General features: G+C 40.2%; 1 long non-coding RNA gene across 1 annotated transcript in view; it reads right to left on the reverse strand.

Moving 5' to 3' along the window:
• Positions 1-1,692: 1,692 nt before the first annotated feature.
• The window catches only part of LOC128108392 (uncharacterized), a 194,852-nt gene continuing 171,258 nt past the window's right edge, over positions 1,693-25,286 (reverse strand). Inside the window, exon 3 of the long non-coding RNA XR_008217456.1 lies at positions 1,693-1,831. This is a non-coding gene — a long non-coding RNA (uncharacterized LOC128108392). The remainder of the gene's footprint in view (positions 1,832-25,286) is intronic.

Genomic DNA, 25,286 nt, shown 5'->3' on the forward strand with positions numbered 1-25,286 from the left:
CTCCAAGTGAATGGATGCTAGTATTTTGAGCCCCATGGATTGCTTCTTAGAATCTGCTGAAAGCTATATACTGAGTTATCACTGAGACCTGAAACTGGGAGCACATGCATGGATTTCAGTTCAAGGAACCCAAGTTACAACTTTGTAATTCTCTTATTTACTAATTGTAAATCTTTTTTGCATGCTGACTAGGAGCTTTGCTTTGGGTATTGGACAGAGAGTACTAAAGAAACATGGCATTGTTTTTGTTGCATTGCTTTTAAAGCAAGGAGAAAGGCCACAAAGAAGAAGGCCACAGAGATGAATGTAGCAAGGACAATAATCAACCTGGGTGTGGTGATGAGTCACCAGAACTTTAGATACTCATGGGGCTCAAGGAAACCTCTCTGAGGAGATGGTTTGGTGAGTCTGAGGATAAAGGGAGGCAAGTTACATCAGAGGTAGAGAATACCCTTCTAGAAGAGACAACATCATCTGTCTGCTGCTCGAATTGTATTTCCACTGCCACACACCACATTCTGAATGTTGATTTCATCCATTTGCAAAGTAGGCCAAGCACTAAGGGAGAATTGACATCCTCACAGAACACAGCTTTTAGGGCCTGCAAGAGAGCTTTTCTGGTTATCTCTTGAAGATACAAAATCGATTGGTTTAAATAACAATTTTATTTTTCTCTCATGATTTATGTGGGTTGGAAATTCAGAGGGCTTTGCCAGATAGTTCTTGTCCAAGGCACCTCATGAATTCACAATTAGGTTTGGAAATACCTGCAAGAGTGAGAGCTGGCCACACAACTCTTTGTTGTGGCCTCAGGAATTCTCTACAAGGTACTCATGGGGAGACTTCTTTGGGCTTCCTTCCAGCCTGTGAACCTCAAGGTATCTGTACTACTTTAACAGCAGTTGGAGGCTTCAAGAGTGAAGGTTTCAGGAGTGAATGCTCTGGTGAGAAAGAAGCTAAACTGCCCTTTATAACTCAGGCTTCAAGTCTTTGTTCACCAGGAAATCAATCAATCAATTAACTTTTTAAAAAGTTTTCAAGGAGGAATATATAAATATATGTATATGTGTGTGTCTGAATGCATGTGTGTATATATGAATGCATGTATGTATGTATGTATGCATGTGTATTTGATGGGAGAGTATCAAGAGTCTAGGAGAGTATATGGGATAGCAGATATTATTACAATGGCCTTTGGAACATGGGGCTAGTGGGTTTGAACAGCAGGTGAAAGAGGAGAGTAAGGGGACTGAGGAGGGCTCTAGGAAACAAAAAACTGTGGATGAGAGGTAAGAGGACTCCTTCAGGAGCTTTGGTGGAGAGATGAAAGCACCAATTTAGATACATTTAGTCACACACACACAAAAGAAAATGGTAAGAACAGAAAAGTTTTTACTTAATTGGTCTAAATAATAAGAGCATTTTCTCAGAAAGGTCAAAGGTGAATGATTCAGTGGTGGCTAATAGCATTCTCTATGACAACAGTCATCTCTGTAACTCAATACCTTCACCTTTAGCATGCTAAATAGCTGCCTTCTTTTTCTCCTTCTCCTTCTTCTTCTTCTTCTTCTTCTTCTTCTTCTTCTTCTTCTTCTTCTTCTTCTTCTTCTTCTCCTCCTCCTCCTCCTCCTCCTCCTCCTCCTCCTCCTCCTCCTCCTCCTCCTCTTCCTCTTCCTTCTCCTTCTCCTGCTCCTCCTCCTCCTCCTGCTCCTCCTCCTCCTTTTTCTTGTTTGTTTTTGGAGACAGGATTTCTTTGTGTAGGCTTGACTGTCCTGGAATTTGACTGTCCAGGCTGACCTCATAGGGATCCACTTGCCTCTGCTTCTGAGTGCTGGGATTAAAGGCATACATTATCACTGCCTGACCATGTTAGACCTCTTATACATGATTGTCTTTCATGTTTCAAGGTGGCTACCACAGATCTGGGCATTAGATAATTATCTAGCACTGTTTAGGGACAAAAGTTAACCATTTTTTTCCCTGAGATATTTTCTTTAAATGTGGAGCAATTTATGTAGCCCTCCCATGATGTCTCATAGACTGCATCTTGATCCCAGATTTCAACCAAAGACTGGAAGAAAGAACACACGATTGCTACTTTTGACTTTTGGCTTAGGAAGCATATATATATATATATATCATATGAAAGGTGAGTAGAAGCTAGAGGAAGGGCCACTAGTAATAAGAGAACCATATGACCAATGGATTTGTAATGAAATTAAAAATTGTTAAATCAATTATTTGAAAGACAGAAAGACAGAAGCTAGACAGACACAAATTCTGAAGAGTCTATGACAGTGCCTAGATGTCCCCATATCAATGGGAGAGTAAGATAGGTGAAAAAACATCAAGATAAGAATGAGAATCTAAAAGAATAAGAAATTCTATTCATGGGGATAGTAATGACTCCTCAAATGGGACAGGAATCCTGGTAGGAAAGATGGCAAAAACTAGCTAGTAATTAAATTCTTTATAATTAGAAGAGGTATAATTTTCCTACACCAGAAGTAAAGGCATATGTGGCCCACAACAGTATAAACTTATATGGAAAATGAGAGACCCCAGTTTTTAAGGGGAACCTCAACTCTGGGCTGTCATTCTCCAGCAAGAGTAATTTATGTTACTAATCTTTCTAGCCATGTTGGCAAACTATATGAGGTTTCCTGGTGTTTTCCAAAGCCATCAAGACAAAACACAAATTCTTTAATATGTTTTACAAAGCTCTTTCTATATTGTCTCTGTAAATATTTCCATTTGGGGAAGTTTCTCCAAATTCTTGGTCATGTTTCCTTAAGAGAAAAATATTTCTTTGGATTTGTATCCTTGAAGCATAATTACTTATATACTACTGAATCAGCACATTCTTTTCTAATAAGAAAATGCATTAAAATAGATATAAATGAAATAGATGCATTATGTGAGCAGCTATGATCTAGAACAACAGTTCTCAACCTGTGGGTCATGACCTCTTTGGGGATTGAAAGGCCCTTTCACAGAGGTCATCTAAGACCATTGAAAAACAGAGATATTTACATTATGATTTATAACAGTAGCAAAAATGCAGTTGTGAAGTGGCAAGGAAAACAATTTTATGGTTGGGAGTCACCACAACATGAGGAACTGTATTGAAGGGTTGCAGCATTAGGAAGGTTGAGAACCACTGCTCTAGAAAGTCAAAGGAAACTGGTTCTGAAATAGACAAATCCACCTCTACAGCTGAAGACTTCAATAGCTATCTATCTAGTCTGTCAACTAACAAGAAAGGCAGTAAATCTCCAGAAAGGCTCTACAGCATACTCAGATAATGGGGCCTGATCGATACTCATAAGACATGTCACCCAACAGCAGCAGAACACTCAAGTGTGCAGAGAACAAACACCAAAATGGATCACTTCCTCTGCCACTGGGTTATTTCAACTGTCCATGGCCATGAATTTGATCATCAGACTAGAAAAATATAAACACACCAAGCAAAGAAAAGTGAAATTATGTAGAGTATATCCTCCAGCAGCACTATAATCAAACTAGAAATCAATAACAGGAGTAAATGTAAAAAATTCCAAGCTAACAACACACTTCTAATAATCCATGAGGCAAAGAAGTCTCAGTGGGCACATTAAACAATATGAGACTGAAGGAAAATAAAAATCTAGCAGACAGAGATGCTTGGGACACAGCTGAAGCCATGCCGAAATGGAGACTGCAGCATTAAATAAAAGAGCTAATGAAAACAAGAGCAGAAACCACTGAATTTCCAACCAGACACAATAGCGGCTGGAGCTGCAGCTCAGCTGGGATGGTACTCGCCCAGCATGCACCAGTTCTGTATTTAATGCCCAAGCACGGGGATGCACACAAATCATCTCAGCATTTGGGAGTTGGAGACAGGAGGACCAAAACTTTGAATCATTCTGAGCTCCATAGCATCATGAGATCTTATCGAAAACAAACAAAAGCAGAAATAATGAAGAAGATAAATAAATGAAACAAATAAGTCATTCTTTGAACAGATCAATAAAATTAACAAAATTTTCAACAGGGTTTAAAAAGGAAAAGATCACAGATTACCACTCAGGAATCAAATAGTATCTATTACAGACTGATTCTACAGACTTTAGAATAATATCTAGGGAACTTTATCAATAATCCGAACACCACGCAACAGGTATCAAATAGGAAAAATTCCATGAAAAGCAACCCAAATCCAGTGAAATGGCATGAAATAGATAATAACCTCACAACACATAAGGAATTTGAATGTGCAGTATAAAAGCCATCTGAATGTCTAAACAGCCTCCCTGTAGAATTTTTCAAATGTTTAGAGAGGAACCACATCTCCTATGGATGAAGAAAATAATATTCAATTTTTTAATATAAAGTTAGTGCTATTGTAACCAAATGAAGGCTGTCTTAAACTAAAAACTGCAGACTGATATTCTTCAATGGTATAAACACAAAAAACCTAACCAAAACCAAAGGAGATAGTTCAGTGGTAGAGCTCTCAACTAGCACACATGAGATACTGTGTTTGATGCCAAACAGAAGAAATTAAAAAAGATGGAAAAAACTAACAAAGTATTAGAAAACAGCATTAAGCAACTGGAGCATATAAAAAAAATTATATATTATGGCCAAGCGTTGTTTATTCTGGTTATGTAAGATTGGCTGGAAAATATTTGTTATATGTCGAATTAAACAGGCTAAAAAAATTCACATGATTTTATCAATTAATACAGAAAAGATTTGAGACAAAATTCTCAGATTCATTTATTGTAGCCCTCTTAGATATAGGAGTGATGAAGAAAAAGAACATCTCAAAGAAATGCTAACATTTTTCTTAATAATGAAAGATTGTTTCCTCTTAAGCTCAATACTAGGCAAGGATGTCCGATCTTTTTTTTCTGTTTTTTTTTTTTTAACTTAGGGAATATGGACATGTTCATGTAGAGTTCTTCCTAAGCATGCTCAGTTAACAAATCTACTCCTGAACATGATATATATTTTTTATTTTTGGAAGGTTTCATATGTTTGTAGAATGTATATTTTTTTAATAATTTTTTTTTCATTTTACACACCAATCACAGATCCCCCTCTTCCCTCCTCCCACCTCTCCAGCCTTCCCCCAAACTCACACCTTATTCCCTCCTACAAGAAGGTAAGGCCTCCCATAGGGAGTCAGCAGAGCCTGGTACATTCAGTAGAGGCAGGTCCAAGCCCCTCCCCCTGCCTTAAGTCTGTGCAAGGTTTCCCACCATAGGTAGTGGGCTCCAAAAAGCCAGCTCATGCACAAGGGATGGATCCTCATCATACTGCCAGGGGGCCCCTTAAGCAGTTCAAGCTTCACAACTGTCTCACTCTGCAGAGGGCCTAGTGCTGTGGGATGTTCTGTATGGCAAATGTGTTGCTGATTAGTCAATAAATAAAACACTGATTGGCCATTGGCTAGGCAGGAAGTGTAGGCGGGACAAGGAGGAGAATAAAGCTGGGAAGTGGAAGGCTGAGTCAGAGAGACACTGCCAGCCGCCACCATGACAAGCCGCATGTGAAGATGCCGGTAAGGCACGAGTCATGTGGCAAGGTATAGATTAATGGAAATGGATTAATTTAAGCTATAAGAACAGCTAGCAAGAAGCCTGCCACAGCCATACAGTTTGTAACCAATATAAGTCTCTGTGTTTACTTGGTCAGGTCTGAGCTGCTGTGGGACTGGTGGGTGACAGAGATTTGTCCTGACTGTGGTCCAGGCAGGAAAACTCTAGCTACAGCCTAGTCTAGTCCCATGCAGGCTCCACAGCTGTTGGTCTAAAGTTCATGAGTTCCCACTAGTTTGAATAGATTGTCACTGTAGGTTTCTCCATCATCATCATCTTGATGCTCCTTGCTCATAGAATCCCTCTTCTCTCTCTTTGACTGGACTCCTGGAGTTCAGCCTGGTGTTTGGCTGTGAATCTCTGCATCTGCTTCCATCAGTGACTGGAGAAAGGCTCTATGATGACAGTTAGGGTGTTCACAGATCTGATTACTTAGGTAAACCAGTTCAGGCACCCTCTCCACTATTGCTAGTAGTCTAAGCTGGGGTCATACTTGTCGATTCCTGGGTACTTCCCTAGCACCAGGTTTCTCCCTATCCCCATGATGTCTCCCTCTATTATAGTATCTCTTTCATTGTTCTCCTACTCTGTCCCTGTTCCAGCTCAACCATCCCATTCCCTTATGTTCTTAACCCACCATGCCCTCCCCTCCATTTCCTCCCCACTCCCATCCCCAGTTTACTCTTGGAGATCTCATCTATTTCCACTTCCCAGAGTAATCCATATGTCCCTATTAGGGTCCTCCTTGTTAGCTAGATTCTCTGAACTGTGGATTGTAGTCTGGTTATCCTTTTCTTTATATCTAGTATCCACTTATGAGTGAGTACATACCATGTGTGTCCTTCTGAGTCTGGGTTACCTCACTCAGAATATTTTCTGTTCCAAAGGTTGTCTGATCTTAACTGTTCTTGTTCAACACACTGTTAGAACTTCTAGTTAGGAGTTGTGCTGGTTAATATTTATTGTCAATGCGATGGGGTCTAGGATCATGTAGGGGACACTCTGGGCTTGTGAGGGATAGTACCTGTAACAGATTATCTAGAGTAGGTTAACTCATGCGGGAAGAGCCACACCAAGCAGCGGGTGCCATCCCATAGGCTGGTTTTCTGGGTTGAAACACAAATGTGAGCTTAACGTCAGCTGTCATCTTTCTCTGCTTCCTGACTGTAGATATAATGTAATCAACTGCCTCAAGCTACCATTATGTTCATGCCATGACAGACTGTGCCCTGGGACTGTACATCAAGATAACTACCCCCCCCCCCTTAAGTTGCTTTCATCAATACTTTGTCTTACCAGCAAGAAAAGTAACACAAAGACATAAGAAAAGAATGAGACCTCATCTACAGCCTTCAGAAGGTGAGCTCTACCAACAGCAGCATGAGTTTGGAAGAGAATCTTAGAATTTAAAAAGAAAGGTAACCAGGCAACACCCTAGTTACAGCATATGGATCCCAAGCAGAGGACTCAGGCAAGTCATGTGTCCTGACACACAGGAACTATGAGACATGAGAGGTCCTAAATACTGTTGCTAGAATTTCTAGCATAGCAATCAGTAAGAAGAACATATGGAAAAGTTTAATTGGAAAACTTTCTGTTCAGAATGATTATAAACTCCAGAAAAGCATACTGGGGTGTAGCTCATATTAGAGCATGTGGTTCACATGGATGTAACTCGGGGATCAAACTTCATAAGCAAATAAATAAAGAATAATATAAACCATATTTTTAGGATTCTCAAAATTCACTATAAAATAAGTAAAGCATGTTATAAAACATGGTAGATGATAGATACATAGAGTTTATGTTCTCTGTTTACAGTGATAACTAATTGAATTACATATCAGAAGTTAATACCAATAAGATAATGAGAAAGATAACTCATATTTTGTAATTAAACAATCCATTTTTAGAGGATTCAAGAGTCAACAAATAAAAAGTGAGATTGATATTCTTAATTGGATGAGACTAGAATATAATATGTTGAAGTTAAGGGGGAAAATTTCAATGAACTATATCTGAAATTATTACATAAGAAAGAGAACTGAAAATCAGTTATCTATTTTTTTCAAATTAAAGAGTTCAAAAAGCTGAATCAAATTAAATACTATTAAAGTCTAATAGAAATACCACTCTTAAAAAACAACGAAATAGAAAATGTTATTCTGCATAATAAAACACTTAAATAAAAATTACGTCTGAAAATTTGTTATTTCACTTTGTTCTATTTTTTGTCTTTTTTGTTACTTTGATTTTCATTTTTGTAGGTATTTTTTAAGAAAGAGTGAGAAAAAATAAAGTTGGGTGGGTATGGAGGTGGAAAGTTCTAACAGGAGTTTGAGTGGAAAAATACAATAAAAATACATGTCTTTAATATATAACACATATATGTGCTTTGTTGGTGGTGCATGTTTTTAATTCTAGCACTCAGGAGACAGAGGCAGGTGGGTCTCTAAGTTCAAGGCCAGCCTGGTCTACAGAGTGAGTTCCAGAACAACCAGGGCTACACAGAGAAATCCTGTCTCAAAACACTCCCAAATATATATATATATAAAATTAAGTAATAGCAAAAAACCTGTCACTGAATTGATCAATTAAAAGAAAAAAATGCATGTTACCATCCTCGGTAGTTTCAATGTAATGGGCCCCTATAATCTCATAGTGAATGGTACTATTAGGAGGTGTGGCTTTGTTGTGGTGAGTATGACTGTGTTGGAGGAAGTGTGTCAATATGGGAGCGGATTTTGAGATCTCTTTTGCTCACGCTTCTCAGTTGACTTCCTGTTGCTTGCAAGATGTGGGACTCTCAGCTGTACCTCCAGCACAATCTGTCTTCTTGCTGTCATGGTGCCCATCACCATGATAATGGGCTGAACCCCTGAAACTGTAAGCAAGCCACCCTAATTAAATGTTTCCTTTAGGAGAGTTGCTGTGGTCATGGTGTCTCTTCACAGCAATAAAAACCCTAACTAAGACACCATCTATTATGGAGTAAAAATGATTACTGGAGACCACCCACATTTGGAAAGGTAATAAAGGAACATTTTAACAGCATCATGTCAATAAAATGCAGCAAGATATCTAAAATTGATTTTAAAATTGATGAATTCTTAAAATTACAACTTAACAAAGCCAGCAATAGGTGGTCGAAATATCTGAATAGATTTGTATTTTCTAAGTACCTGAATTGTTATGAAAAATATTTCTCATGTGGAAATATCCAAGGCCAGACAAATTCCATCAAATCAGATAAAATTCTGTGCTTTACAGAATAAACAATCTATACAAACCCTTTCAAGCAAAAAGAAAACAAGGGGATTCTCCCCTTCTTTTTTCATGATAACAGTATCACACAGACACAAAATATGACAAAGATTTTATAGGAAAAAAGTATTCACATGCATCAGCATCCCTCATGTAAACAGAGATAAACATACTTAGAAAGTACTAGAAAATGAAATACTAGAGTATATTAAAATGATTACACATCATACCTCATTTTAGCATAATTAGTTTAGCATTTGAAAGGCAACATGAGTAACCTACCACAGTCACAAAGTAAAGGAAAGTTATATGGCCAAATCAACACATGCATAAAATCTGTTCACAATATAACTAACTCTTGGGAAACTGGAATCAGGAGAAAAATTCCTCCATTGGTTCGAAGCTACATACAGTCTCAAGCTAACATCATACTTAGTAGTGAAATGTGAAGCCACTTCACCAGGGGAACAGAGGCAAAGCAAAGCTATCCACTCTCAGTATGTCTATCCAGTCTTGCACTCAAGGCTGTAACCAATTCAGTAACTCAAGAAAAGGAAAAGCTATGTGAACAGGACATGAAGAGGAAAACCTCCCATTTACAAGTAGTACAATTGCTGTGCAGAAAATCAAGCCAACTTCTTGTGATAGCTAATCTTGGTTGTCAACTTGATTACATATTGAATCAATTAAAATCCAAGCTTATGGACATGCCTGTGAGGGATTTTCTTAATCATGTTATTTGTGGCAGGAAGACCCACCTTAAATCTGAGCCACACCTTCTGGTGGCAGTTCACATAAAAGGACACGGAAGAAAGAAACTCTGCTCCTCACCTTCTTGTCCTCACTCTAGCATGTAAATCTCTCCTGTTGCTGTGGCCTGTATTAAATCCAACTTCTTCTGGATTACAATGTAGCATAGACTGAAGAGTAGCAGCTCTTGATGATTCCTTCAAGACCAGGTTGGAAATTCAGAGACATCCAGCCTTGTGGGCTTAACAACTACCAGATTCTCAGCCTTTTCTTCCTGAGACAGCCATTGCTGGACTACTCCAACAACATCTTGTAGGCTAGTATAATAAATTCCTTTATATATATATATATATATATATATATATATATATATATATATATAAAACATATATATATTCACTCTATCAGTTCTGCTCCTTTTAAGAGAACCATGACTAATATACTGTCTTTCACTCAAAAAAATTATAAGAAGAAATGAATGAATTTAAGACACCTCAGGATATAAGATTAATACACAATCACTAGCTGTATTTCATTGAGGGTACAAATAATCTCAAGAGAAAAAGTCCATTCAATAGATTGTAATAGAACTGATAGATAAGTAAGAAAAAGAATGCCTACACTATTCCTCATGCTATATAGAAAACTGAGATGGAGCATTGTTGCGGATATTCCTTTACATTGTGTGAAGATGTGTCACAGTGATTGTTTTAATAAAGAGCTGGATGACAAATAGCTAGGCAGGAAGAGGTTAAGTGGGACTTCTGGAGACAGAGAAGACTCAGAGAGGAAGAAAGGCGGAGCCGCCAGCCAGACACAGAGGGAGCAAGACGTACAGGAGGAGAGGTAAGGGCCATGAGCCAAGGGACAGCACATTAGATGAATAGAAATAGATTAATTTAAGTTATAAGAGCTAGTTAGAAACAAGTCTAAGCTATAGGCTGAGCTTTCATAATTAATAATAAGTCTCCACATTGTTTTTTGTGAGCTGGTGGCTCAAAGAAGAATCCAGTTACAGAATATAGATCTAAACACAAAGGCTAATACAAACTTGGGGAAAATATTGCCAACCCACAACCAGTAAAGATTTTGATTTCCTGGGAAAGACACAGAAATCTGGAACTACGAGAAAAAATATATTTAATTATAAAAAATTTCTAAAGAAATGAAGGTACAATTTAAAAAATAAAAGAAAATCATGGAGACACAGAAATGTCAAAACCAATTTGTACCTTTGTCTATATAGGCATATTTAAGTACAGGAACTTAAATTAAAAATACATATATGAGCCGGGCGGTGGTGGCGCACGCCTTTAATCCCAGCACTCGGGAGGCAGAGCCAGGCGGATCTCTGTGAGTTCGAGGCCAGCCTGGTCTACAAAGCGAGTTCCAGGAAAGGCGCAAAGCTACACAGAGAAACCCTGTCTCGAAAAACCAAAAAAAAAAAAACAAACCAAAAATACATATATGGCACTATGAAAAAGTGTAATGGGCAAAGGATATAAACATATCATTAAAAAGAAAACAGGATTGACTGGTAGGTGTGAAAAGGTGCCTAATTAGGAAACGTATACATGATATTTAAAGATATAATGAGATATCTACCTGGAAAAGTAATTAAAATTAGACTGGTGTATTAGTTACTTTTCTATTGCTATGATAAAACACCATGACCAAAGGCCACTTGCAGGGGAATGACTTTACTTTTTGCTTACAGTTTCACAGTGAGAGTCTACAGTGGTGTGGAAGGGCAGCAGATGGCTGAAGCAGGAGCTTAGAGATCACATCCTCAACCATGCACAAAAAGCAGAGTGGATGGTGACCTCTCCAAGCCTGCCTCCAGTAACAAAGCCCTCCTCTAGCAAGTCTGTATCTCCCAAAACCTCCCCAAACAGCACCATGAATTGTGGACCAATTGCTCAAATACCTGAGCCTATGGGGGATGTTTTTTACTCCAACCACAATCTGTAACATGAAAGAAATGAAGATGAAAGTGAGAAGAGATACCCTGTGGCAGTCGCCTTTCAATCACTACAACGAAAACAGGAGATGCTCAACTTCCGAAGAAAAAATGTTTGGTCTGGCTCACAGTTTTGGAGGTTTTCATCTATGTTTGGTTGACTTTGCTGTTTTGGGTCTGTGGCAGGGATGAGCACAATGGAAGAAGCATGTGGGAGATCAAATTACTCCCTTCATGGCCAGAAAAGGAAGAGAATAGAGAGAAGAAAACTGGCATCCCACAGTTTTTTCAAGAGCATAAGCCCAATGATTAAACTCTCACAGTAGGTCTTCCTCACAATGTTGCCAAGATAGGAATTAGATCTCTAACAAATGGACCTTTGGAGACATCCTAGATCCAAACTACCACACCAGCTAAAACAATCTTAGATTTCTTAAGTCAACAAGCATGCAACAAATGCTTCCAAGTTAAAAATTCACCTGCTTTGATCCAGCTGTTTCAGACTGCATATTTTAACAAGGAAAAAAAAAATCAAATGCCTACTAATCCTTGTAGGGAAATGTTTATAGTAGCAATATTCAAATTACCAAAAAAAAAAAAAAACAAAACAAAACTTGAGACAACCCAAATGTCTGTCAATAAAAGAATGACTGTAACATGTATGGAAAACTAAAATCAAACATGGTGGCTCATACCTGTAGTCCCAACACTAGGAAGGTAAAGGCAGGAAGATCATACGTCAAGGTCTGCGGGACATTTACCCACCAACCCCACAGTTCCCCAGAGTTTTCTTGAGTGAGAGCAGAAGGAAATATTAGATAGAAGGATTTAGAATGTGGAGATAAACAGATAGAAAATACAGAATAACCTCGAGAGGGCCTGGAACCTATTCCAACGAGCCCTGACTGTCTCTGTCCTAACATATTTATAGAAACACCAAGGGGTAGAGCAAAAGACCTCCCAGCAGCACAGCCAAGTGCAGACCATCTCAGACACCTGCACTCAGACCCATGGCCCAATCATCCTCTCTATGCAGACCTGCTGGGTAAAGCCACTAGGAACCTGAAAACGGGCTCCCACAAAGGTCATTCTTAGCTACAAAGCTTATGAGTCCTTGAATGGATGAGCAAGGGTGATTTTTGAGGATTGTGCTTAGCATTGTTTTCTAATTTAGAAAACAGCTTGGCTAACTGTTCAAAAACACCAAGGCCTGACTCAGTCCTAAAGAGACTGAGAACTTATCAAGTAAGTGACACCAAAGACCTAAAGGGTACGTAGTAGTGCAGAGAGGAAGATGGGAAGAGAGGAGCAAGGAAACACACGGTTTCACCCAAAAATAGACAGACACTCTATTTTTACTCATGTGGCCCAGAATAAAAGAAGCTCACTAATTTTTATATGCTAAATTTTACCCCAGTCCTCATCAAGTTCCTGTGTGAGACAGACAGAGGTTCCCAACAGAATCGAGGGCCATCCTGAGATATAAAGGAACTTGTCTTAAAAAATCTTGTAGATTATGCCAGTAAAAATCATTTAGAATTAAGAAAGAATAAAGTATCAACAGAAACAGCATGGGTGAATTTTACAGGAATTTAAACAAAAAATCCAGGTATACACACACACACACACACACACACACACACACACACACACACACACACACACACACACGGGGAGGGGGGCGGGGGAGAATATTATCACATTTACATAAATTACAAGAGAAATCAAAAGTAATTGGTGGTGATAAAAGTCAAAGTAGTTGATTCAAATGCCATAGAATTGACTCAAAATGGGCTTAAATAAGGGAATTTTCAGGACTGATTAAAATATTCTCTTACTTGGCAATTATTTTACAATTACGTACAGTTACTCAAAAATAATTAAACCAAACACTTAAGTGGAATTTATTGTCTGTAAATTATGCCTCAGTAAAATAGAAGCTAAAATAAGATAAAAATTTCAAGGAATGCTTTATTTATTTCACATGATGTTGCATACCATTGGTTTGCTAATAGCTTCAGTATAATCTTTTCAGAATGGTTAACCATAATTGAGGAAGATTTATTTTTCTAACAAACTGTCTCACAAATGTATTTTTACTTTCCCCCCTTCTTATGAATAATCTTACTATCATGTCACTGTTTGTAGGGGCAAAATGCCAGTTTTGTCCTTGGTTCCTTTGTGCTTGTTTTAATAGTATCATCTTCAGTACAACTACATTTCTTGGAAAAAAAATTCCAGGTGGTTTGTCTATTTTGTGCAAATCAGCTTAATTAAGACCAATCCATATAGCCATTATTCAACTGGCAATGGATGTTTTCAGTACGTTAGGATATGGTTAAAACAAAACAAAAATCATGAGGGTCTTGACAAGCTCTTCCTGTGGGTGAACATATACAATGCTGGTTGGTTATCATTATCAGTTAGACACAAGCCATTTTGGAAGAGGGACTGCCACTGAGAAAACGTCTCCACCAAATTGGCCTGTGGTGCACTTTCTTGATTGATGACACAGGAAGGCCCAACTGTGAGTGCTATCACCTCAGGGTTAGTGTTCTTGGTTGCCATGAGAAAGAAGGCTGAACAAACAATGAGGAGCAAGCTAGTCAGCACTTCTCCAAGGCTTCAGTTACTGCCTCCAAGTTCTTACCTTGAGTCTCTCTCTTGACTTCCCTGGGTGATGGACTACAAGCTGTAAGGTGAAATAAACCCTTTTCTCCCCAAGTTGCTTTTGGTCATTTGTTTGATCACAGCAAGAGGTGTGCACAAAGACAGCGCTTTGTCTTTACTTCGGGACATCGCACTGTGTGTTAGGGACCTCTGTTGACTTCCTTTCTTCTCCCTTTCTGTATCTCTACTTCCCCTTTAGATCTCGAAAGTCACTTCTTTGGAGAGTTCTCTGACTCTCTGAGTATAATTTAGCTTTTAGGACTTTATCTAGCAATAAGACAAACCATTTGCCAGTTTAGACAAAAGTGTTAAGTACACTCAATTAAAAGTCACTCTTAGGTTCTATCTCCCCTCCATTGCAAGCTCCCTAATCCCATGGCTCTTTGCTGCTTTCCTGAACTGTATGGGGATTCCAAATGAAGCACACCTACCTGAAGATTCAAAGCTAACCACAAATGAGGGAGCACATTCAATATTTGTCTTTCTGGGTCTGGGTTACCTGATTCTGAATGATTGTTTCTAGCCCGACCTATTAATCTGCAGACTTTATACTTTTGTTTTCTTAACTGCTGAACAATATTCCATGGTGTAAATGTACCACATTTTCACTACTTAATCATCAGTTGATGGACACCAAGGCTGTTTCCATTTCCTGGCCATTGTGAGTAGAACAGAAATGAACACAGATCAGCAGGTGTCTCTAGTAAGATACAGAGTCCTTTGGGTATATGTCTGAGTCATACAGATGGATCATCTGGTACAGATGTTTTTGGGTTTTTGGAGAATTGCCACACTGTTTGCCACAGTGGTTGCACAAGTTATATTTTCAGCAGCAGTTAATAAGTGTTTCCTTTTGCCCACATCCACTCCAACTTGTCTTCCCCCTCTCCTCCTCCTCCTCCTCTTTCTCTTCTTCTTTTTTATGACTGTGGTAAGAGAAAAATCTCAATGTAATTTTAATTTTAGTTTCTCTGATAGCTAAGGATGTTGAAAACTTTTTAGTGTACTATACAGAAATTTTATAGTTTCATGAGGTCCTGTTTCTTAATTGTTTGTCTTAATAGCTCTACTAATTGAAGTCTTATTCAGAAAGTCCTTTCCTGTGCCAGTGAGCTCATATATATTCACTAATTTCTCTTCTATCAGATTCAGGTGATCAGATCTTATTTTGAGATCCTTGACTTATCTGGAGTTGAATTTTGTGCAGGGTAAGAGAAAATTATCCAGGAACAGGTAGAGTTAAATTAGAGTGATATAAAGGGAGTTCAGGCTATAGGAGGGAATACAGGAAAAGATAAATCACACTAAAGATCTTGGGAAAAAGTCATATAGAAACCCACTACTCAAGAAACTTTCTAAAATACATACACATATACATAAAAAGTTAAAATGGAATTATATTAATGGGGCAGTAATGTTCCTACTAAACACAACATGAAAATCAACAGCCTAGTACTAGGCACGTGAACTTTTCCAATAAAAGGGAAGGCCATTCTTGCCCAGGAAGAAAGGACTAAAGTATGGAGAGAAATGTCATATGCAAGACACTTTGCAAAGTTAGTATTTATGAATATTTTGTTGATGAATCAGGTAGACAGCATGCCAGAGAAAAAGAAGATTCAAGGAATATTCCCAGATTTGTGCACACAACTAGTAGATGAATAATGAGTCATCCAGTGAGAGTGAAGGAATGGGGGAGAGAAGTTGGGGTGAGGTGACACATTGGGTCCACACTGGGTCAAGAGTTTAAATTTGTCATTATTGGTATAATAGGTATATAGTGTTTGCCCATTTTAAATTTGAGGCATTTCATCTCATAGAGAATATTTGGCCTGCTGTGGGAGATAATATATGCTGCTCCTTCAAAATAAGGCATTACAGCACTGCCCATCAAGACCAGGAATCTCATTTTTCTGCCCTGTGAATATGAGTTTAGATGTGTGATTTGCTTTGGCCTCATAGGATACCAGAAAATGTGACTCAGCATAGCCTTGGAAAGTCTCCTTGGCTGTGCCATGATTATCACCATGGAAACCAACTCGGGCTAGCTTCTCAGTAACAGTGGACATGCACCACAGTGATCATTCCAACCACTAGACATGTGTCAGGCTACCTTTTGTTGTACAGACCTGCTGAAGCCAGCCCAGAGTGGAATGTAGGCAAGCAGAGGAAAAACTATTGTAGTCACTAAGTCACATAAGCAACACCTAAATAATACATGTGCCTAAATCCAAAAAGGATGAGTTCTCAAGTCACAGACTGCACCTTCCTTCACCTCAGCCCTAAGTTACTGGCTTTCCCATAATTCCAAGGCTATATTCATATATTAGTAGTCCTGGGACCAGGAACCATTTCTTAAAGCATGTGGGTCTGAAGACCCACTCATTTTGTAAAAATTCAATCCCCCCTTGCTCCTCCTTTCTCTCCTTCTCTTGTTGATGAGACAATGTTGCTGTAAAAGCAACCAATAGAAATCCAATTCCGTCTCCAGGGAAATTTATAGAAAAAAATCTTGCTATGCCAGTGCTTTTCCATGGCAATAGGAAGCACATGGGATCTCAGGAGGGGCATCCATCACAGTGTGCTGCATTGTAGTGCAGGAATTGGCATTTTCTCCAATTCCTCGATGCATAGTTAAGAGCAAAATAAATGTAAAGATATGAGGTCCAGGCTACTGCTGACATGCTGTCCCCTGAGAAGCATACCACTGGCTTAAGAAAAGCAAGAAAAGCAAAACACAAGACCAAGCCCCCAAAGTGAGGAACATAGAGTCCTAGAGGTTTCTGAATTGAAACCCACACTCAAAGCAAGGTTCAAAGATATACATAGGGTCAACAGGCTCAGCCACTGCAGCTCACGTAGACCACAAGGACTGAGGTGTAGCACTGAGACTCAAGAGAGAACAGGAAGAGAGAAAGGGCAGCTACCCAGTCTGGCTTAAGAAAGCTGGGATCCTGCTCTCTGGACCCTGTCCTATCTCTGTGATTATATGATACTGGACATGCCTTGTCACACCCACCCATCAAGGAAGCCTCACCAAGTTCATGATTAACCATGAACACTTTCACACAAGACTCATTGTTTAGAGTCAGAGTTAGTGCCCAGACATAGGGCACAATTCACTAAAACATGGCACCCTGACATTGTGAAAAATAGCAGAGCAGGGTAGTCTCTCTGGTTTCTTTCTGTTTGTCTCTCCCAAAGCAAGCCACGAAGGAATCCACTGACGTTTCTCTAAAGTAGATCTTAAAATCCTCATTCTAGAGGTGCCCCTGTTTACAAAGACGAATGGGACACACTTATATCTGAAGTTGTAGAGACACAAAGAAGTATCTGAAGAGGCAGTACTTGCAAAGGTCTGATGCTCCCAGTTTATTCCTATTGGACCATTTTCCCCTTGTCCAATCATGTATCTCTACAACCATTCACTTTTCCATTAGATTTAACATAAAGACACCAGTTTTCTTGTTGGGGCTTCATTTCTGAAGTCTCTTGTCAAACTCTGTAATGTGTTTAGACTTTTGTTTATCTTTCCATTATGGGAAAATCCAGCCATGAGCTTCATGATAGTGAGTGTACCCCTCATCAGCTACGGACAAGAGGCACATGTCAGGTGACTGGAGTTTAGATGTGGAGAGAAGAACAATTCTAGAGGCTAAGATCTAGAGTTGACTGCAGGTGACTCCAGAGAGTAGTGGAAGACCCTCACTTGATCCCACATCCACATTCATGGCACCAAGGATTTCTCTACATATTATTTACTCAAACTGGCTACAGTGCTGGGAGGGGAAGGCCAGTACTCTGGCACCTCTGTTGCCAGTGGTGAGACTGAAATGAACTATGTGGTTTCTCAAGCCCCCAAACCAGGAAGGGATGACACTTAGATTTAAAACCTAGTCTGTCAGATTTCTGAATCTCCTGCTTTTATATTTTTAATCTTGTTGGAATATAAGACCTAAATAGAGTATCTTTGATGGTGGAAAGAAAATAGTAGTCAGCTATAAAACACCAGTTTAAGTAATGGGATGGATTCGTCCTCTTCGTGAGCCCGTATTTATTTAAGCTTTGTGTGACATGGGAACCTTCATATGGAGGCAAGCCGGAGTGAAATCGTGAGAGATTTCACCATACTACTGAGAGCACTGAATTTAAAGCTCGTGGGTTATTTATTTCTGGAATTTACCATTTACTATTTTTAGACAGTGGTAACAGAAACCACACAAAGCAAAACTGTGCATAAGGCTGGACTACCACACTGATTTTGGATGCTCTTGAAATATGTTAGGAGAAGCTCTTGTAAAAAAAAAAAAAATCCCTGACATTCACAAGGAATCAGGAAGAGAGTGATGGACACACACAGCACATGGACAGTTTAACAGAGAGCTTTTGCAGAAGCCTGTGGCTCTTGTCCTTGCTTCCCCGGGCAAGGCTCTCTCTCCCCCACCCAACCCACCTAGTACAACCCTACCTATCAAGGATCAAAATAATACTCATAAGGGACTTAGCTCAATGAGCACACAGGGAGGACTCAATGAGCACATGGGGAGGACTCAATGAGCACATGGGGAGGACTCAATGAGCACACAGGGAGAACTCAATGAGCACATGGAGAGGACTCAATGAGCACTGCTTATAATATGTTACTCTTTTCAAAAACAATTGAAACATCTGTGCATCTAAACTCCAGAAGGTGGTAATCCCGTTTTGTAACCCCTTTTCCTATCCTTCCAGTCTGTAGCTCAGAAGAAACACATCCTGATTTAAGGTACAATGATCTGCTGGCTTACCAGCTACCCCTACATAGCAGCTACCCCTACTAGAATGTAAATTTGGATCCTTTAACAATCTGTATCATGCTAGGATGTCACTGTCAGGAGCTGGCCTCCAATGTCTCTGGCAACCAGACTACAGAGCCTCTTACTGTAAGTTACCAACAAACACTCCAGGCTTTAGCATTCAGTACTTCCATGTGAAAGGTGTCTCTGTATCCATTAGGGGGACACACTGTTATAAATGAAGCCTCTTAGAGGAATTGAGTTTTTACCCTCTCTAAGAAAAAGGAAGCACCCTCATTCAGGGGAGCCACTTACTGCAGATGAGGACGTGTGGACTGGCCTGCTTTGGGGCTCCTTCAGGTACTGTCACGTTGCCGTTAGGTGAAAGAAAGACAAAGAAGTCTGAGGAGTCCATGCTGCTTCCAGGCACTCCGGAGCTTAGGTCTTCAAGGCACTCTACACAAATCAACTAATGAACACTTCATCACACAGCATGTTGTCTCCCCAGGGATGGCAAGCTCTAGGCTTCAATCCTGCAGCAGCCACTTGAAAGGGGCTGGGTAATTTTCAGTTAACAATTACATCTGTGATTGTGACTCCCGAAAGAGGGACCTTCAAACCCCCAGGCCTTTCTCTGAAGAAATCCTCCCTGTATGTTTGTTGAATGACTATCTGAGTCATACTGAAGGCAGATCATTAAATGAGGCCCTAGCTGGACCCTTCACTTCCCCTAGGTGTCATCAACGCCACCTTCTTCTGAAGAAGCTCTTTCCAGGGCTGCCTTAGGACTTGTAGTATGAAACACATAGAGACTTTATTAAGAGTTGCTCCCTAGAGAAATGCTCACAGTGGAGATGTGTGCATGCCTTTTCAGAGACATACGGTAAGGCACTCTGCTGTGGGCACTGTTGGAAGAAGCAAGCCTGAAAGCTTGAATATTCTGCTTTGGGAGAAACACTTCCTTTTCCAAGAAAACTTTATTGTAAAGGTACAAAGGCAAAAGTTGGAAGTGCAGGTTCCTTTTTCAGACTGGAGATAGAGAACATTTAAAAACCTTATGTGACTGTTTCTTCTTAAAGTACTAGAAAAGATAGCATGCTTTCTGGTTGCATCCATTTACAGTGATTTAAAGGACTTGTTTTGGATCCCATTAATAGTATGTTCTGATACTTGGGAAAATATGAAATGAACTGCCTGTCTCTACAAGGACAGGCTGTGTAGCCAGAGCTGGTTTTTCTAAATATCTTCCTTTTACCTTTTACATGTTACTTAGCGCCATTGTTCAAAAATATCCAGTAGCCTCCCCCCACCCCAACCCCTGAACAAAGTAAATAAGATGTGTTCTCCAGTCTTTGTAAGTCTGGAAGGTAAACAAGCAATCAGATGGAAGTGTCTTGTTTTCTAGGGGAAGTGAGTATCTTGAGTACTGGGCCGGGAAAGATGAAGGAAGGGATGATAAGGAACCCCGAAACCTGTTGTTGGCTCTCCAGCAATAGCTTGCATTTCAGTGGGTTGACCTGCAGCAGCCAGGCGTCCCCCTGCAAAGCCCCATGTCAGTCACAAACGCTACAATCTTAAGGAGTGTAGAGAGACTTCATTTCAGGTTGGGGATTTAGCTCAGTGGTAGAGCGCTTGCCTAGCAAGCACAAGGCCCTGGGTTCGGTCCTCAGCTGGGGGGGGGGGGGGGGAGCGGGGGGAGGAGGAGAGAGAGACTTCATTTCTGAGCAGTCTTTCTACTGCCCACATTAGGAGGTGGGTGCTCACTTCCTAGTGATGGAAAGGGAGAAATTAGAAAGTTTGGGGAAGAGAGAGGGGGGTATAAAAGACGAGGAGAAAGGATTTGGCCGCATGTGTAGAGTGATGTATACTTTTTTTTTTTTTTTTTTTTAATTTTCTGGAGCTGAGGACTGAACCCAGGGCCTTGTGCTTGCTAGGCAGGTGCTCTACCACTGAGCTAAATCCCCAACCCCATATACTTTTAATTCCATAACCTAGGAGGCAGAAGCTGGTGGTCCTCTGTGAGTCCAAGGCCAGCCAGCCTGCTCTATATAGTGAGTTCCAGGTCAGTCAGGGTTACATAGTGATACCATGTCTCAACAGCGACAACAGAGAAAACATTGTCCATGCTGCAATCCATCTGAAAATACTCAGTTCTACCCAGATGCAGTTGTCCTTAAATGGCCCAAGTCTTTCATCTACAACAGAAACACCGAAGTTTAAGATAACAGGCTGATGCAAGGTGAGCAGCCAGGAGGGCATACCTGCTTCCTAGGCTACTTGTCCCAGATCCTACTCTTAGTTCATCCTTTCTTGCCCAGTTGAACACTCTGTTAAACTCTGCCTCTTCTTCATAATCAAAATGGCCAAGGGCAAGTGTCAGCATCTCTAGCCTTTGAGTGTTAAACCCAGGCCACCTGTGCTGACCTTCCTGCTTTCTGCAAAGCATATTGCACCCATGGGAAAGTCTGTCACTTGCTCACACTCATGCTTTATCCTGACTCAAGAACTGTGGTCAAGATTTGGATTTAGGATTTAGATGGACTTTGCTTTGTGGCTGCACCTGCCCACAGCTTAGATGTAGGCAAATTACACTCCATGGATGCTTTGGTTCTTGATTATTTCACGATGAAAGGGGCTATGGTGTTGGCAGTACAACACTGTGGAGAGGACTGCAGGGTCTAGTTAAGGATCCAGGCTCAGCTCATAAATGGTTTTTTTCAGTGACGTTACAGTAGATATGATCAGTGCTCTGTGGGGGCCCATTAGGGAAAGCTACTTCTCTGGCTGGGGTGGGTATTTAACATTCAGTGCTACCAGAACATAAGATCGTTGATCCTGTTGGGCTGGTCAGCCACCTAGCTAAGGGAATACCCCTCAGGAAGACAGAACCATCACTAGGAAGGTGGGCTCGCCTTAGGCCATGTTTAAAAGGTAGGTGGAATAATTGTCCTTTCATGAAATACTCTATTATTCCTTCCCAGAACATCTGCCTCCTAACACAGTTCCTGTGAGTACCATGGAGTTCACCTGGGTCTGTCCACCTTTCTGAGTCCTGCTTCAGAAAGTTGTAACTATTTCTTTTTCTCCTTTTGTCTCTTTTTTTTTTTTCAGAGGCTGGCAAGAGTCCAAGCATGATTCTTTGGGGCCCATGCTTGATCCCTTGGGCTTTCTTACTCTTCCTGTCAAGCCTGTTCCTCACCATGTGGTTGACCTTCATGATGACTTAAGTTGAACAGTACGGTATTTGTTTATTTCCTTCTGTTCTCTATTCTCCTCCTCCAGGTAGCTACTAACATATATATCTTGCCTGCCCCAGGCAAGAATATATCCTTGAGCTTCTGCTTGTTCCATTCTTAAGTTCCTTTATTAATGAGACTAAGGACTCCAAGAAGGGATCCCAATTTCCCTGGTCTCATTGGCACACACCTATACAAACACTCATTGAAAGAGGGGAGGAAATAAGGGAAGAAGGAAAGAGAAAGAAGGGTGAAATAAAGGAAAGAGAATCATAAATGGTGGGTGGTGCCTATGGCTAGATTTACATCTAATGATTAATTTAAACATATGAACAAATACATTTTCCCGTTAAGCAATATTCTTGAATTCTGTCATTTTAATGTAAAGGAAAATCTGTAGCAATTCTAATGCTTTCATCTTCTGAGAAAAAATGTAAACATGTTGTGTTCAAATTATATGCTAGTATATATTTCCCTCCTGCTCTATTTCTGCTATCATGGCTAGATGATCACTCTGGACTTGGAGCTAGGTCCCTTGCGTATCTCATGCCATCGACTATGACATAGAGCCTCATAATAGCATATGGGATAAACACTCTCATCACCCCGGGCTCCCCAGTGAAGACACTGGTTGAAGGAGAGTGGGTCATGAAAGCAGCATGTGGTGGAGCCGATCCAAATCCAGCAGCTTCCCACTCTTAGTCTCGTTCACTATCACACCACACTTTATTGCTTTCTCTGCTCCAGAAAAAGAAACTACTTAAGATTCTAGGGTAGTTGGCAATATATTGGTTTTCATAATGCAAGGTTTGGGTTACCGTGAAAGAAATAGGCAGCACAGAGATCCTTACCATCTTAGCCCTCCACTTAGAAAAACAAGCGACCATGCATACACCTTTTACATTTATGTATTATAAACCAGGCACCATGGAGGCCAAACCTGATTATGGTGTAATTTTTAAGAAGTCACAGTTCTGAGGGAGACAAGGAATGCAGAAGATTGCATTCATATTTAGGATAGGACAGAGATTCAAGGCAAGAGGAAATAAGTAACCTTGAGGATGCCAGAATGATTCTCTAGCAGAGGGGTCTTCTTTAGCTGGCTTTGGAACATCATATCCCAAAGAAAGGGGGCATCTTCTTGATGAGTCCAGGCAAGTGGGAAGGCTGGGAAGTTGTATGTGTGCCATATCTGGGGTGGAGGGCAGAGACATGCTTTGGGGACGTTGGTTTGTATCAGATCAGAAAAAGTGTCTCTTCTCTGGATTCTTAGGTTAATTACTCACTGAGCTCTGCAGGACTGCATGTTATAAAACAGCATTGCAATTTTGTTCCCCCAAAGTATGATTGCCAATGTTGAAATAAAGGAGGAGACAGCATCATAGATGATGCTACTTTGTCTACCACATAATATGTGTCTTAATATCAATAGTGGATTAATCAGAAAGGCAGTGGGCATAGCAAAAAGAACAATACTGTATCTGTACACAACAGGACCCCTCTTCTCTCTAGTCCCTGTACCCTGAGCTTAGGGAGAGAAATTAATGCTTAGAACTCGCTGTTTGCATGTCATTCATGAAGATGATACTCAAAATATTGAAAAACTGATGGGGCAGACACTCAGCAAGAAAGAGAAGCCTGGGGATAGTGATACCTTCTTCATGAGGGTAAAGGAAGGATGAGCTGATATGGAATCCAGCCACAGAGATGCTCAGCAATGGTCCAGCAGTTAGGAGAGGAGACTGTGTCTTTGATTTCTACTCATGAACCACGTTCCTCAATGTTGTATCTTTGTGGTAGTCCCCTCTCCTCAGCCTCCATGGGTTCTAAAGGAGAGTGCTTGGTCCACATAGACATGAAGCAGTTGACATGGGGTCATTTTGGTCAAAGATCTGATTTTTCAGAGGTAGCAAAGACAGAATTTTTTTGGCTTGGAAAACTTGGCAAGGATCAAGCATAATTAAAAATTCATATTCTCTTTATATGGAGGACTACTTCTTCCTTTATATTTCTAATGTTCCTTCCTGATAGTAGAGTGTGGAAAGCTAGACACAATGATAATAAAGTAAAACTTAAAAAAAAAGATTCTGACTCAAAAACAAGAGGTAAAAAAATGAAATAGAATGCTAATAATAAACAGATAACATCTCAAATGCCAATTTGATTCCATCAATTAGAAGCAATGTTTGAGATTTGTTTGTGGTCACTAGATCTGTGAGTGGAAGATCAGGGCCCAAGACATCCATTTTACTGGAATAGGAAATTCTTGAGTAGCAACATCTTTGGGAGTTTCCCTGGGTCCTGATCTTGGTGCTTCCTGATCATAACCTGGTGCTTGTGTGATCTGAGAAACTGTCACATGTCTAGAATTTTTCCAACCAGACACTATCCCATGATTACCCCCACTTCTAGTACAGATGCAACTAATTTTTGTCTTTCTCTATTTCTGTTATCAAGCTATATAACTCTGGACATGGAGCATGTGTACCCCGTGTCATTAAGCCTCACAACAGCCTATATATACTTCCTTGGTCAGTGTACTAGTTACTTTTCTCATTGCAGTGACCAAATATTTGACAAGAAGCAGTTTAGTTATAGAGCTAACAACATATGTTGACTCACAGTGTGAGGGTACAGGTCCAGTCTATCACGGTAGGAAAGACTTGATGGCAGGAGTGAGAGCTTCTTGCTCATGTGAGCAAACAGACCAAGGAGAATGCTAGTTCTCCCCTCCCTCTTTTAATTCAGTCCATGAAATCAGCCCATTGGGTGCTGCCACCCCTGTTCATGGCAGGTCTTTGCCCCCACTGAATCCTCTCTGGAAATTTCATCACAGACACTCCCAAAGGCATGCTTCACTAGTGTTCTGAGCATTTCCTGACCCAAGCAAGATGGCAGTGAAGATTGTCCCATAGAGTAGACCAATCATAATCACTTCTCAATGTTCAAACTGGAGTCTTCACCCTCTGGAGTATATTTGATACTTTATACGTAATGCTGATTACATTCTTGACCCAATCTCTTGAGAATTTAGTCAGTA

The sequence above is a fragment of the Peromyscus californicus genome, unplaced genomic scaffold (genome assembly GCF_007827085.1).
Source record: "Peromyscus californicus insignis strain IS unplaced genomic scaffold, ASM782708v3 Scaffold_13__1_contigs__length_99412109, whole genome shotgun sequence".
Lineage (NCBI taxonomy): Eukaryota > Metazoa > Chordata > Mammalia > Rodentia > Cricetidae > Peromyscus > Peromyscus californicus.